The following is a 16,002-nucleotide window of genomic DNA, read 5'->3' on the forward strand; positions in this document are numbered from 1 at the left end:
TGTCCTCCCGTGGACTCTCCTGGGCAGCTCTCACCAGCACTGCTTTGTCCTCCCGTGGACTCTCCTGGGCAGCTCACACCAGCATTGCTTTGTCCTCCCGTGGACTCTCCTGGGCAGCTCTCACCAGCACTGCTTTGTCCTCCCGTGGACTCTCCTGGGCAGCTCACACCAGCATTGCTTTGTCCTCCCCTGGACTCTCCTGGGCAGCTCTCACCAGCACTGCTTTGTCCTCCCGTGGACTCTCCTTGGCAGCTCACACCAGCACTGCTTTGTCCTCCCGTGGACTCTCCTGGGCAGCTCACACCAGCACTGCTTTGTCCTCCCCTGGACTCTCCTGGGCAGCTCACACCAGCATTGCTTTGTCCTCCCGTGGACTCTGCTGACCAGCTCACACCAGCACTGCTTTGTCCTCCTGTGGACTCTCCTGGGCAGCTCACACCAGCATTGCTTTGTCCTCCCCTGGACTCTCCTGGGCAGCTCTCACCAGCACTGCTTTCTCCTCCCGTGGACTCTCCTGGGCAGCTCTCACCAGCACTGCTTTCTCCTCCCGTGGACTCTCCTGCGCAGCTCTCACCAGCACTGCTTTGTCCTCCCGTGGACTCTCCTGGGCAGCTCACACCAGCATTGCTTTGTCCTCCCCTGGACTCTCCTGGGCAGCTCACACCAGCACTGCTTTGTCCTCCCCTGGACTCTCCTGAGCTGCTCTCACCAGCACTGCTTTGTCCTCCCCTGGACTCTCCTGGGCAGCTCTCACCAGCACTGCTTTGTCCTCCCGTGGACTCACCTGGGCAGCTCTCACCAGCACTGCTTTGTCCTCCCGTGGACTCTCCTGGGCAGCTCACACCAGCATTGCTTTGTCCTCCCGTGGACTCTCCTGGGCAGCTCTCACCAGCACTGCTTTGTCCTCCCGTGGACTCTCCTGGGCAGCTCACACCAGCATTGCTTTGTCCTCCCCTGGACTCTCCTGGGCAGCTCTCACCAGCACTGCTTTGTCCTCCCGTGGACTCTCCTTGGCAGCTCACACCAGCACTGCTTTCTCCTCCCGTGGACTCTCCTGCGCAGCTCTCACCAGCACTGCTTTGTCCTCCCGTGGACTCTCCTGCGCAGCTCTCACCAGCACTGCTTTGTCCTCCCCTGGGCTCTCCTGAGCAGCTCTCACCAGCACTGCTTTGTCCTCCCCTGGACTCTCCTGGGCAGCTCTCACCAGCACTGCTTTGTCCTCCCGTGGACTCTCCTGGGCAGCTCACACCAGCACTGCTTTGTCCTCCCCTGGACTCTCCTGGGCAGCTCACACCAGCATTGCTTTGTCCTCCCGTGGACTCTGCTGACCAGCTCACACCAGCACTGCTTTGTCCTCCTGTGGACTCTCCTGGGCAGCTCACACCAGCATTGCTTTGTCCTCCCCTGGACTCTCCTGGGCAGCTCTCACCAGCACTGCTTTCTCCTCCCGTGGACTCTCCTGGGCAGCTCTCACCAGCACTGCTTTCTCCTCCCGTGGACTCTCCTGCGCAGCTCTCACCAGCACTGCTTTGTCCTCCCGTGGACTCTCCTGGGCAGCTCACACCAGCATTGCTTTGTCCTCCCCTGGACTCTCCTGGGCAGCTCACACCAGCACTGCTTTGTCCTCCCCTGGACTCTCCTGAGCTGCTCTCACCAGCACTGCTTTGTCCTCCCCTGGACTCTCCTGGGCAGCTCACACCAGCACTACTTTGTCCTCCCCTGGACTCTCCTGGGCAGCTCTCACCAGCACTGCAGGCATCTAAAAAATTGAGGAACCTCTCTCGCGTCCACAGCATGTGACATCAATGTATGGGACCTGTTCTCTGCTGCCGCTACTAGAGAGAAAACGCCGTCGATTTTTAAAAAGGATGTACTCCTGGGCCAGCGCACTGATGTAAGGAGGAGGCGGTCTGCCTCGCTGGGCTCCGGGCCTGCGCACTGCTGAGGCAGCACGCATGCGTGGGACAGCCGGCATTCCGAAAGCCGGTCACGGGCTGCATTTTAAAACGCCGGCCACGGCCATGGGGCACTTCTTCCCACGATCGGGAACGGCACGACCGACGTCCCCGCGGCCCTCCCGACACCCGCCCCTGACTCACCCGTGGGACGTGACCTTGAGTTTGAAAATGGCTGTGCCAGAGTAATACCTGGAATGGGCGGGTTGTCTGATGAGGAAAGGTTGGACAGATTGAGCTCGTATCCGCTGGAGTTGTGAAGAGTAAGAGGCGACATGATCGATCCTGAGGGGTGTTGACAGGGTGGATGTGCAGAGGATGTTTTCTCTTGTGGCAGTGTTTAGAACTGGGGGATCACTGTTTAAAAATAAGGGGGTGGCCCATTTAAAATGGAGGCGAGGCTAAATTATTTCTCTGAGAGACTCGTGAGCCTGTGGAACTCACTTCCTGCGAAGGCGGTGGAAGTAGAGTGGCCGACTCCTTACTCAGATGTTGATGAAAGGCGCTATATAAGTGCAAGTCTCTCGCACCCATAAACCTGCAGTCCCGTAATTTACAACCTTTGGACTTAGTTTGTGACAGGCGGCGCTAATTAAAATATAAAAATATTCACGTTTTCAACATCCATGAGGCCTTCTGCTGAAAGCTTCACATCGGAGAGCCGGGATTCTCCGCTATCCGGCGGGGCGGGCCGTAACGGCGCCGAGGAGCGGCGTGAACCACTCCGGCATCGGGCCACCCGGAAGGTGCGGAATCCTCCACACCTTCAGAGGCTAGGCCGGCGCCGTCGGGGGCCTCCGCCGCGCCAACCGGCACCGAGGGGCCTCCGCCGGCCGGCGCGAATTGCCGCATGCGCGGGGGCGCCAGCGTGTTCTGGCGTGATCCCAGCGCATGCGCAGGGGGGTTCTTCTCCGCCCCGGCCATGGCGGAACGTTACAGCGGCAGGTGCGGAGGGCAAGAGTGCCCCCACGGCACAGGCCCGCCCGCAGATCGGTGGGCCCCGATCGCGGGCCAGGCCACCGTGGGCACCCCCCCCCCCCCACACCCGAGCCAGATCCCCCCCACCCGCCCCCGCGGACTCCCCAGGCCGCCTGCAGAGCCAGGTCCCGCCTGTAAGGACCTTGTTTGATTTACGCCGGCGCTCTACGAAACAGTTCGGACCAATATCCCGATTTCCCCGTTTTATTGTTTTTTTTCCCCTCTTCTGAGGTGGACGAGATTATCTCGAGGGTTCCCGCTCAACCCATCCTGGCCATGCTTTTGCGATGGGGACCTGGCTAGGGAAGCTCACCCTCGCCCCGGTTAAGGCCCTTAAGTGGCCATTTAATGGCTACTTGATGACTTTTCCCCATCCAGCCTTAGGTTTTCAGCTGGCGCACAAATGAGAGATCGGGGGGCCCGGCGGGGGGGGGGGGGGAACAAGAAACTGAACAAAGTTCAATCTCGGGCAGAAAGAGTGGGGGGCGAGGGGGAGCCCCAATCAGGAGCCTCAGGGCCCTTTTAACCCCAGTTTCAGCTCACCCCTCCCTGACCTTTACCCTGAGATCCCAATTCCACCCTCTCCCCACCACTGGAGGGAAAAAGCATCATCCAATTGGGCAATTAACCTTTTTGCTTTTCAATTGGCTGAGGAAGGCTGGACGTGTTGGCCAACTAATGGCTGGAGCATGGGGCTGAGTCGTGTGACTACACCTCCAGAAATACATTTAATCACAGGTGAGAGCGACTTCCCTTGACATCAAGACAGCATTTGACCGAGTGTGGCATCAAGGAGCCCGAGCAAAACAGGAGCCAATGGAAATCGGGGGGGAGCCCTCCATTGGTTGAGTCATATCTGGCACAAATCTGGTTGTGGTAGTTGGAGGTCAATCACCCCAGCTCCAGGACATCACCGTCAGAGTCCCTCAGGGTCGTGTCCTGGATGGACAGCACGGTGGCGCGGTGGTTAGAACGGTTGCCACACGGCGCCAAGGTCCCAGGTTCGATCCCGGCTCTGGGTCACTGTCCGTGAGGAGTTTGCACATTCTCCCCGTGTTTGCGTGGGTTTCGCCCCCGCAACCCAAAAGATGTGCAGGGTAGGTGGATTGGCCATGCGAAATTGCCCCTCAAATGGAAAAAATAAATCGGATACTCTAAGTTTATTTTTTTTAAATGGATAGTGTCCTATGCCCACCAATCTTCAGCTGTTTCATCAATTCATCATAGAGGGCTGGTTTAGTACAGTGGGCTAAACAGCTGACCACACAGGTGCCAGGCAACAATTATCTACAACAAGAGAGGATCTAACCATTGGCGCTTGAGATTCAATGGAATTTTTAGCACTGAATCCCCCACAATCAACATCCTGGGAGCTGACCAGATACTGAACTGGACGAGCTGTATAAATACTATGACTACCAGAGCAGGTCAAAGGCTAGGAATCAAGGTTCATGGGGGAATGGAAATATCACACCACTGTCCCCCCCCCCGCCACCCCCTCCCACCCCCGGCCCTCGCCAAGAGCTGCTAAAGCCAAGGCCATTGCTCAACAGCACCAGTGGGAATGGTGGCTGAAACTGGAAACGCACCCACCCGAGGACATGGCTACCCAAGGGAGCCAATCTACGGGCGGGTTTGGTGGACGGGGGGGTGGGGGGGTGGGGGGGGGTCACAGGGTGGGGTTCGCAGGGCAGGGAGACGGAGTGGGGTTTGGCAGGAGGTCAAGTGTAGGCCCTGTCCCGTTGCCTGGAGAAAGATAGAAATATAAATCAGGTAATGAGTGCCTTTGAACGAGCAGCATTTAAATCCCGCCTCAGTTGCTGAGCATGTCGAGTGCGATGTTACCTGATGCAGAAAATTACAGGTTGGCTTAGCTTTGATAAAGAACCCCCCACATTCCACCCCCCCACCTCCCCTCCTCCGCAACCAAATCTTCCCCCCACCCCGTCCCCACCCCCTCCCCAGACTACTCAGTTTAATTGGTGTTTTAGTTGCTGTACATTAGCAAAGCGATGATTGCGTTTAGGAAAACCCAACCATGCATTAATTATACCAACGCGAGGACCGAAACAACCACTCCAATACCACCACCTGCATTAGCGACGGCAGGAACCGGGCTCCATACAAATAACACGGCCACCACTTTCTCAAAGGCAAATAGGGCTGGGCAATAAATGCTGGCCTAGCTAGCGACGTCCGCCCCTCATGAACGAATTTTTAAAAAGTCGCAAGGGAGCCATTCATATGACGGGGGAGGCGGGCAGGGGGGGGGGGGGGGGTTGGGGGGGGGGGGGGGGGATGGGGCAAACCAACTGAGAAGAACGTGGCTTGGTAATATCTTTCTGTGCCAAAGAATTAAAAAGTACTGATGAATAATTCCCAGGTCCATTGACATACATCAATGTTTGCAGAATATGACAGCTTGTCAAGGTACAATTTTTAATCTGAAGTTATTACAGGTAAAAATGTGCTACTTGTTCCTTATTCTCTGACCCCTATTGACCTATTGAAAAGTCATGCCAAAAATCTGAAAATATTGTTAGGGCAATGGAGATTAATGTGCCAGTTGTGATTGCAAGTTCCCAGACAGCAATATTAGAACAAAGACCAAAGAACAAAGAAAAGTACAGCACAGGAACAGGCCCTTCGGCCCTCCAAGCCTGTGCCGACCATGCTGCCCGTCTAAACTAAAATCTTCTACACTTCCTGGGTCCGTATCCCTCTATTCCCATCCTATTCATGTATTTGTCAAGATGCCCCTTAAATGTCACTATCGTCCCTGCTTCCACCACCTCCTCCGGCAGCGAGTTCCAGGCACCCACTACCCAAGTAAAAGACTTGCCTCGAACATCTCCTCTAAACCTTGCCCCTCGCACCTTAAACCTATGCCCCCTAGTAATTGACCCCTCTACCCTGGGAAAAAGCCTCTGACTATCCACTCTGTCTATGCCCCTCATAGTTTTGTAGACCTCTATCAGGTTGCCCCTCAACCTCCGCCGTTCCAATGAGAACAAACCGAGTTTATTCAACTGCTCCTCATAGCTAATGCCCTCCATACCAGGCAACATCCTGGTAAATCTCTTCTGCACCCTCTCTAAAGCCTCCACAGCCTTCTGGTAGTGTGGCAACCAGAATTGAACACTATACTCCAAGTGTGGCCTAACTAAGGTCCTATACAGCTGCAACATGACTTGCCAATTCTTATACTCAATGCCCCAGCCAATGAAGGCAAGCATGCTGCATGCCTTCTTGACTACCTTCTCCACCTGTGTTGTCCCTTTCAGTGACCTGTGGACCTGTACACCTAGATCTCTCTGACTCTTGAGGGTTCTACCATTCACTGTATATTCCCTACCTGCAATAGACCTTCCAAAATGCATTACCTCACATTTGTCCGGATTAAACTCCACCGCCATCTCTCTGTCCAAGTCTCCAAAGATCTAAATCCTGCTGTATCCTCTGACAGTCCTCATCGCTATCCGCAATTCCACCAATCTTTGTGTCGTCTGCAAACTTACTAATCAGACCAGTTACATTTTCCTCCAAATCATTTATATATACTATGAACAGCAAAGGTCCCAGCACTGATCCCTGTGGAACACCACTAGTCACAGCCCTCCGATCAGAAAAGCACCCTTTCATTGCTACTCTCTGTCTTCTATGACCTAGCCAGTTCTGTATCCATCTTGCCAGCTCACTCCTGATCCCTTGTGACTTCACCTTTTGTACCAGTCTGCCATGAGGGACCTTGTCAAAGGCCTTACTGAAGTCCATATAGACAACATCCACTGCCCTACCTGCATCAATCATCTTTGTGACCTCTTCGAAAAACTCTATCAAGTTAGTGAGACACGACCTCCCCTTCACAAAACCGTGCTGCCTCTCGCTAATACGTCCATTTGCTTCCAAATGGCAGTAGATCCTGTCTCGAAGAATTCTCTCCAGTAATTTCTCTACCACTGATGTAAGGCTCACCGGCCTGTAGTTCCCTGGATTATCCTTGCTACCCTTCTTAAACAAAGGAACAACATTAGCTCTTCTCCAGTCCTCCCGGGACATCACCTGAAGATAGTGAGGATCCAAAGATTTCTGTTAAGACCTCAGCAATTTCCTCTCTAGCCTCCTTCAGTATTCTGGGGTAGATCCCATCAGGTCCTGGGGACTTATCTACCTTAATATTTTTCAAGACGCGCAACACCTCGTCTTTTTAGATCCCAATGTGACCCAGGCTATCTACACACCCTTCTCCAGACTCAACATCTACCAATTCCTTCTCTTTGGTGAATATTCTGACTTAACCCATTCAATCCGGGCATTAAGAACAGCGTTTTAAGGGCATTTTGATCACATCTGTCGGAAATGTCGTTATGCAGGGTTTTTCAAAGTGTGGGTCGAGGGCGGGTGTTGGAAGGGTCGTGGAACGATCAGTGGTGGCGTTCCCACGGTGACCCCGTTCCTGGGAGAAGCGCCCAATGGGCACTATCGGCATTATTATTGAGAACGGCGGCCCGCAGCATGGTTCAATTCCCGTATCAGCCTCCCCGAACAGGCGCCGGAATGTGGCGACTAGGGGCTTTTCACAGTAACTTCATTTGAAGCCTACTTGTGACAATAAGCGATTTTCATTTCACAAGCAGCAGCAGTGAGTGGGCCATATGCCCTGTGCGTACGCTTGACATCAAATGGCCTCTTAGTTTGGGCGCCAAATCACAGAGGTGAGCTCCTTCCGTTTTCTAACTACTTGCAAGCAAGGCAAGAGGACTCGAAGATAAACCATTTTCTCACATGTAAGAGACGGCCAGAGACACAAATAGGCGGAGTATTTACTGGCCAGGATTCGCACATCTGAACCTGCTGGAGAGAGCTGCTGAGGAGAGTCCAGAGCAGGGCAGAGAAGGGCTAGTGTTATCTCTGTCCCGAGTTCCAGGGCCTCTGGTTAACAGCCTACAAAGAAGAAACTTAACTCGGGAACAAAGCAGTATAAAGATTATTTCTTGCGGTATGGTTTTGTCAATTGTGCCAGTGTAACTAAGGATGCAAAGCCCATGCATGTCTGTTAGAAGTACTGACAAATGAGAGAAGCTTCAGATTTTGAAGGAGAAGTGATGGGTGAAAAATTCCTTTTGAGGTTGAGACCCCAGTGTCAGTTATTAACTTACAGCTGACTCCAAATTAAAAGACTACACTGCTGCAGCTGAACTGTGATAGCTCTTGAAAAACACACCAAAAGTCCACGAGGCTGTCAGTATTCTGGAGCTGCATCTCCCAGGAGTGTCCAGTGCTGAGTAAAACAAGCATTTTGTTGCTATTGCCTTTCATGACGACTACATGTGCGAGGTTGGATTTTTCATTCTCACAAAGATGAAGACGACACAATGGAACCGGCTAAAATCTGCACCTGTTGTGCGCATTTCCCTCTGCTCCTGTGAACCTGATTGGAGCGAGATAGTGAGGACCAAGCAGGCTCACCTTTCTCATTAAAGGTAAGCGAACGTGGCGTGCGCCGTGAAGGTCGGCCGGCGTGGGTCCTGAAGGTCGGCCGGTTGGCAAAAGTGCGTCCCGGGAAAAAAGGTTTCAAAAGCACTGTCATAGGGTACCACATGCGGTTAAAATGATATTGCCTGGCTGGCGCCATTTCGCAACAGCAAGGTTGCACAACATACGAGATCGGAGCGGAAGTAGGCCATTCAGCTCCTCGAGCCCGTTCTGCCATTCAGTAAGAATGGCTAATCTGTTGGGCGGCACAGTGGCACAGTGGTCAGCACTGATGCCGCATAGCGCCAGGAACCCGAGTTGGATTCTTGCCTTGGGTGACTGTCTGTGTGGAGTTGGAACAGTGGGTTTGAAGCTCCCGTCATACATTTCCGAATGGGACACCTACCGCCCGCTTAACAGGGGAATTCATTTTCTATGATGCCCACGGGGAGCTCTATTGATGATCCCCCTTGTCCTTCGTTGCCATCGTAACAGCCCCTATCCATCAGGCCTTACCCACAAGAGGAAATGTTTGTTCCACATCCACCTTGCTGAGACCATTCAGAATCTTATACACTTCAATCAAGTCACCCCTGAGTTCCCGAAACACCAGAGGCAGCAAAGCTCAGCCCGTCCAACCTTACAGGTTGGAAAGGATCTATGTTTTTATCAAGATGATGGATGAATACTGGCCTCAATACGTGGAAGACTTCCGACTCTACATCAAGCAGGAGGCAATGCCACCCCGACTGGGTAACTAGTCAGGTACTGGGACTTCTCTTTGCTAAACTTCTCCTCAAATAGGGTGACAAGGCTTGCATTTATATAGCAACTTTCACGGCATCAGGAAGTCCCAAGTACTTTTGCCGTCAATGATGGGTGTGAAGTGCTGGGAGAAAGATATACGAGCAGACAATTTTGAATGATGTTGCATGGGCCTGCATGCCATTGTAACGTAAAAGCACTTGGCAGAACAAGGGTTACGGTGTGACTGGAGACTAGCACCACTCATGGTATGCTGTATAGAGTCACCTGGTAATAGACTCATAGAAGAGTGTAGAAGGAACCAACCTGCATGGCAGCAGCACCATGCTTGGTAGTAACTGGGATCTGTACACATTTAAAGACTACCAGCAAAGTGACATATACAAGTCTCATCAACGAGACATCAAATGAACCAACAACACAACAAATATCAATTGGAAGCTCAATTCCATTCAACGACATAGGTTTTTATATAGAATTATATGGAATGTGTAACACAGATACATTCGGTACAACTGGTTTATGCCAACATTTCTACGTAGAATCATAGAATTTACAGTGCAGAAGGAGGCCATTTGGCCCATCGAGTCTGCACCGGCTCTTGGAAAGGACTCCTAGGACGGTATTTACTTCAGGCGACTGAGATCTCGCTCACCAGTTGGAGAGTCACAGAGATATCCCACATTACCTCTCTTTGGGAAGATTTGCATTAAGTGCCACTCAGGCACTCAGGTAGACAGAAGCAGGATCGAGGACCCTGAGGGCAGGAATTCCACTCCTCTGAGAGCTGCCAGCCAATGAGAGACGGGCAGCCATGCACCACTGACCGGACCATCAAGAGAGGTGGCTGCTGCTAGCCATGCACCCATCCAAGGGAGAATGGGACAGTCTGGAGGGCCATCCAGCTGGCCCTACGGTCCAGAAATCTCCCGGCCTCCCACTGGCAGGAGGTCCTCCCCGACGCACTTCACTCCATTCGGTCACTCCTGTGCACCGCGACAAATGAAACCCCCCATGAACGTCTCTTTGCCTTCCCCAGGAAGTCCACCTCCGGGGTTTCGCTCTCAACGTGGCTGGCAGCTCCAGGACCCGTTCTCCTCCGCAAGCACGTGCGGCTCCACAAGGCGGACCCGTTGGTTGAGAGGGTACAGCTTCACCACGCAAACCCGCAGTACGCCTACGCAGCGTACCCCGATGGCCGCCAACACACAGTCTCCCTCAGGGACCTGCCACCAGCTGGGTCCCCACCCACTGCCCCGGCGCCACCCTCCCTCCCCCCAGCACACCCCACCATAGCCCCCACTCCAGGACAACCCGTCCTCCCCTTGCTCCCACCCGGGGATGAAGAGGATTTCGACACGCTCCCGGAGTCACCGAAGACCAAGCCGACGCCTGAGTCGCCACCGGCACTGCGGCGCTCTCAACGAGAGATCAAGGTGCCCAATCGTCTAAATTTGTAACCTTCTCTGTAATTTTAAAACCAATCTGTATGTATATAGTTTTCCACCACCCCCGCTGGACTCATTTGTAACAGGAGGTGAATGTGGTAGTCACCACTGTTGTATTATATTGTATATATGGGTATTACGATAAGGCCCCTGTACTACAGGTACGGGGGTAGATCCCTGCCTGCTGGCTCCGCCCAGTATGTGGAGTATAAATGTGTGTGCTCTCCGAACAGCAGCCATTTCGTCAGGAGGCCACACATCTCTGTGTAATAAAGCTTCGATTACATTCTACTCTCGTCTCGTCGTAATTGATAGTGCATCACAGACCCAGAATCGCTCGCTGTGTGAAAAAAGTTTTTCTCAAATTACATTTGTTGCTTTTCAAAATCATTTTAAATCTGCGCCCTCTCGTTCTCGATCCTTTTACGAGCGGGAACAGTTTCTCCCCGTCTACTCTGTCCAGCCCCCTTGCGATTTTGAACATTACTAACAAATCTCCTCTCAGCCTCCTTCTCTCCGAGGGGAACATCCCCAACCTCTCCAATCGATCCTCACAACTGAAGTTTCTCAACTCTGGATCCATTCTTGTAAACCTCTTCTGCTCTCTCTCCAATGTGTTCACATCCTCCCTGTAGTGTGGCGCCCAGAACTGTGCACAATATTCCAGCCGAGGTCTGAGGAGCCAAACCTTAAGGTGGTCCACCATTATATGTCGGCACGGTAGCATAGTGGTTAGCACTATGGCTTTACAGCGCCAGGGTCCCGGGTTCGACTCCCGGCTTGGGTCACTGTCTGTGCGGAGTCTGCACGTTCTCCCCGTGTCTGCCTGGGTTTCCTCCGGGTGCTCCGGTTTCCTCCCACAAGTCCCGAAAGATGTGCTTGTTAGGTGAATTTGACATTCAATTCTCCCTCTGTGTACCCGAACAGGCGCCGGAATGTGGCGACGAGGGGATTTTCACAGTAACTTCATTGCAGCGTCAATGTAAGCCTACATGTGACACTAATAAAGATAAAGGTTATTATGTTCATTTCTGAATTCTCCCCCTTACTGTCAACAATACTAAGGAGCCGGCCATGGACTTCAGGAAGCGAAGTGTCGTCCACGCCCCTGTCTGTATCAATGGTGCCGAGGTGGAGGTGGTTGACAGCTTCAAATTCCCAGGCGTAAACATCACCAACAATCTGTCCTGGTCCACCCATGTCGACGCTACAACCAAGAAAGCACAACAGCGCCTATACTTTCTCAGGCAATTAAGGAAATTCGGCATATCCGCATCAACTCTTACCAATTTTTATTGATATTCCATGGAAAGCATCCTATCGGGCTGCATCACAGCCTGGTATGGCAACTGCTCGGCCCAAGACTGTAAAACGCTACAGAGAGTCGTGAACACAGCCCAGTCCATCACACAAACCCGCCTCCCATCCATTGACTCCATCTACACCTCCCGCTGCCTTGGGGAAAGCGGGCAGCGTAACCAAAGACCCCTCCCAGCAGGTTATTCACTCTTCCAACCTCTTCCATCGGGCAGAAGATAAGAAAGCTTGACAGCACGCACCAATAGATTCAAAAACAGCTTCTTCCCCACTGTTACCAGACTCCTGAATGACCCTCTCAGTGTCTGCACTGATCTGATAGACTGAACTGATTTCTCCACAGATCTTCTCCACTGAGTACTACTACTGAGTAGTACCACACAGTACCTGAGTACCGTGTGGTACTGAGTACCTGAGTAGTACTGAGTAGTATGCTTCACCCGATGTCTATGTATTGACATTGTGTATGTGTCGTATGTCCTATATTTTTCATGTAGGGAACGATCTGCTTGGAGTATACGCAGAACAAGTCTTTTCACTGTACCTCGGTACACGCAACAATAAATCTGAAGCTAAATCTAGAATTCACTTTGGCGCTATCCTTGCGAAGACGTCCTGGCCCCGGGGGTTCAGGGAGCAGGTTGAAAACAGAAGATAAAGAGCACAATGAGGAATTGGTGGTTATGCGACACTTGAGGTTTAGCTGTAAACATACAAATTTGCCAGCTGAATTGGACAAAATAATGCCGTAAGGAGCCAACAGTGATTTTGGATTTACTATATTTTGACAGATGTCACAACACATTGAGATAAAAAGGTATCTCCTCTTGAACTGTCTGGCTTTGAGTTGCTTAGATTTGTAATTAATCCACCCAATGGATGGATTGAGAGCCACTTTCCACTGAATCTTAGCTGGTATCTGGCATTGATAAGGTTGGGTCTGATCCATAAAACCAGAAGAAAAGGAATGGGAGGAGGACATTCGGACCTTTGAGCCTGCTCCACCATTCCATAGAATCATGCTGGTCCGACATTTCTCGTGTCCACTTTCCGTCCCTTTCCCTGTAACCCTTGATTCCCTTACTGATCAAGAATCTCAGCCTTAAATATAGGCCGGGATTCTCCCTTCTGGGGACTAAGTCCACACGCCAGCGGAAAAACCGGCGTCAACGACTCCGGCGTCAACAGCCCCCCAAGGTGAGGAATTCTCGCCTGTCTAAGGGGCTAGGTGGACGGCGGAGGGGTTGGCGCCGTCCCGGCCGGTGGCAGCGCAGGTTCACGCATGCGCGGAACGGCTGGCGTGATCTCGAGCACGTGCGGACCGGCCAGCGTGTTTCCACGCATGCGCAGGCCGGCCAGCGTATTTTCGAGAATGCGAAAGGGGGTTCCCTTTTCCTCGCCGGCCCCCGGGCAATATGGCGGAGCCCTCCAGTGGCCCGGCACGGAAGGAGGTCTCGACTGATCTGATGTGACAATCCTCAACTCCACTTTCCGTCCTTGGCCCAACAGCCTTCGATTCCCTCGCCGATTAAAAATCTGTCTCTCTCAGCCTTGAACATACTTAACGACCCAGTCTCTGCAGCTCTCTGCGGGAAAGAATTCTACAGATTCACTACCCTCTGAGAGCAGAGATTCCTCCTTATCTCTGTCTTAAATGTGCGATCTCTTACTCTGAGGTTATGCCCTCTGTCCTAGACTCTCCCACAAGGGGAAACAACCTCTCAGCATCTACTCTGTCAACCTCCACCCCCCCCCCACCCAAGAATCCTATGGGGACGATTCTCCGAGCCCTGCGCCGGGCCAGAGAATCGCCGCAATCGCGGCACGATGCCCCGACGTCAGCGCGCGATTCTCTGAGAATCAGCGCCATTTATGCCGGCGCGGTAGGCGCGGCGCCGGCCGCGAGACGCTGGAATCGGCGGGGCTGCCGATTCTCCTGCCTGGATGGGCTGAGCGGCCGCGCAAATATGACGGAGCCCCGCTGGCCCCATTCACCCCTGGTCGCTGCCGGCGGGAACTCTACGCGAACGGTCGGCGGACGGCCTGTGGAGGGGGGCTCCGTCCCCGGGGGGGGGGGGGGGCCTCCGATGGGGTCTGGCCCGCGATCGGGGCCAGTCAATCGGCGGGCTGGCCTCTTCCCCCCCCCCCCCCCCCCCCCCCCCCCCCCCGCCAGGCCTACTTTCCTGCGCGACCGGCCCCTGAACACCGACCCCATGTTGAGTCGGGGCCGGCGCGCTAAAGAAGTCCCCCGCGCATGCACAGGTTGGCGCGGCCCAACTGCACATGCGTGGCTTGGCGTGGTGCCCATTTGGCACCGGGAAAGGAGGCTGGAGCGGCATGAACCGCTCCAGCGCCGTGCTGGTCCCCTGTGGGGCCAGAATCGGTCGTCCCCATGCCCGTTTCACGCCTTCGCGAAACACGACGGCATTCACGATGGCGCAAACACTTGGGCTCCATTCGGGAGAATCGCCCCCCCCATATGTTTCAATAAGGTTGCCTCTCATTCTGCCTTCAAGGCACACCAGTCCTGTAACAATGCCATAATAAGCTGGAGAATGGACTGAAGTCCACTTGGTTATCAGAGAACCTTAAGGCACAGAAGGAGTCCATTCAGCCCACTGTGCATCTCCCAACCCTTTGAAAGAGCTGCCCAATGAGTCCCACTCTTTCTCCACTGTCCAATAATTTCCTTCCCTTCAAGTTCTTATCCAATTTCCTGTTGAAAGTTTCGATTCTTTTGGCTGCTCTTTCAGCCAGAACATTTCAGATCATGAGTACTTACTCTGTAAAAAGAATTCTCATCTCCCTCTGGCTCTTTTCCCAATGGCCTTATATCTATGTCCTTTATTTCTGACCTATCTGCCAGTGGAGAAAATGTCTCCTTTTCTTACTCTTTCAAAACCCGTCATACTTTCGAGTGCTAGTAAAATTTCCCAGAGGCCGAAGTTTTCCAGCCCTTTCCGCCAACGGAACCTTCCGCTCCTACCATAAAACAACCATCCCGCAGTGCGCCCCCTGGAGGCGGAGGTTGCGGAGCCTGCAAAGCCCCATGGTCTCCACCACCGGAAAGTATGCCACAGGGGGCAGGAAAATCCCACCCTTAACCTTCTCTGCTGTAAGAAAGACAATCCTAGTCATCCAGTCCCTCGTCTCACTGAAGGCCCTCAACTCTGGTACCGTTTTACTAAACATCCTCTGAGCTCTCGCAACATCCTTTCCAAAGGTGTAGTGCCCACAATTGGACGCCATTCTCCAACCATTATTTTACTCGTTCGCAGGTTGTGGGCATCGCTGGCTAGGCCCAGCATTTTTATTGTCCATCCTTAAATCCCATCAGAAGGGGGTAACGAGCTGCCTTCTTGAACCACTCTAGTGCCTGAAGTGTAGGTACGCCCACAGTGCTGTTAGGGAGAGAGTTCCAGGATTTTGACCCAGCGACAATGAAGGAACAGACACATTTCCAAGTCAGGATGGTGTGGTATTATCAGAACTATCAGCATTGCAAGGATTAATGTAGTGGCGAGAATAGCCACTAGAGGGAGCTACAGATACAATTATATAAAGCAGCGATGCTGGATCTAAGGGGAGGAGTGTGTGCAGGAGGTAGCTAGTGAAGGTCAGTAGAGCAGATATTGTGAGTAAGGTTAGATTATAGTTTATACCAGTAGTGAGATTAGCAGTAGATGAGCGTAGTTAGATGTTATTGATCAATTGTGTATTCTTAAGCGCTAAGTGTCGAATCCCAGTTAGTAGAGTAAATAAAATCCAGGTTTTGTTTAAGTTAAAGCTATTGTGTGGTCTTTGTGAACACAACGCCAACCATCTTGAAATAAGCAACACAAAGAACACCATAGATGGTGAGGGGTTTGGAGGGGAACTTGCAGGTGGTAGTGTGCCCAGGTACCTGCTGCCCTTGTCCTTCTAGATGGCAGTGGTTGTGGGTTTGGAAGGTGCTGTCGAAGGAGCGTTGGTGAGTTGCTGCAGTGCATCTTGTTGATGGCGCACTCGGCTGCCACTGTGCATCTGTGATGGAGGGAATGAAAGTTTCAGGTAGTGGAAAAGGG

This window comes from Scyliorhinus torazame, chromosome 29 (assembly GCF_047496885.1).
Source record: "Scyliorhinus torazame isolate Kashiwa2021f chromosome 29, sScyTor2.1, whole genome shotgun sequence".
Taxonomy (NCBI): Eukaryota; Metazoa; Chordata; class Chondrichthyes; order Carcharhiniformes; family Scyliorhinidae; genus Scyliorhinus; species Scyliorhinus torazame.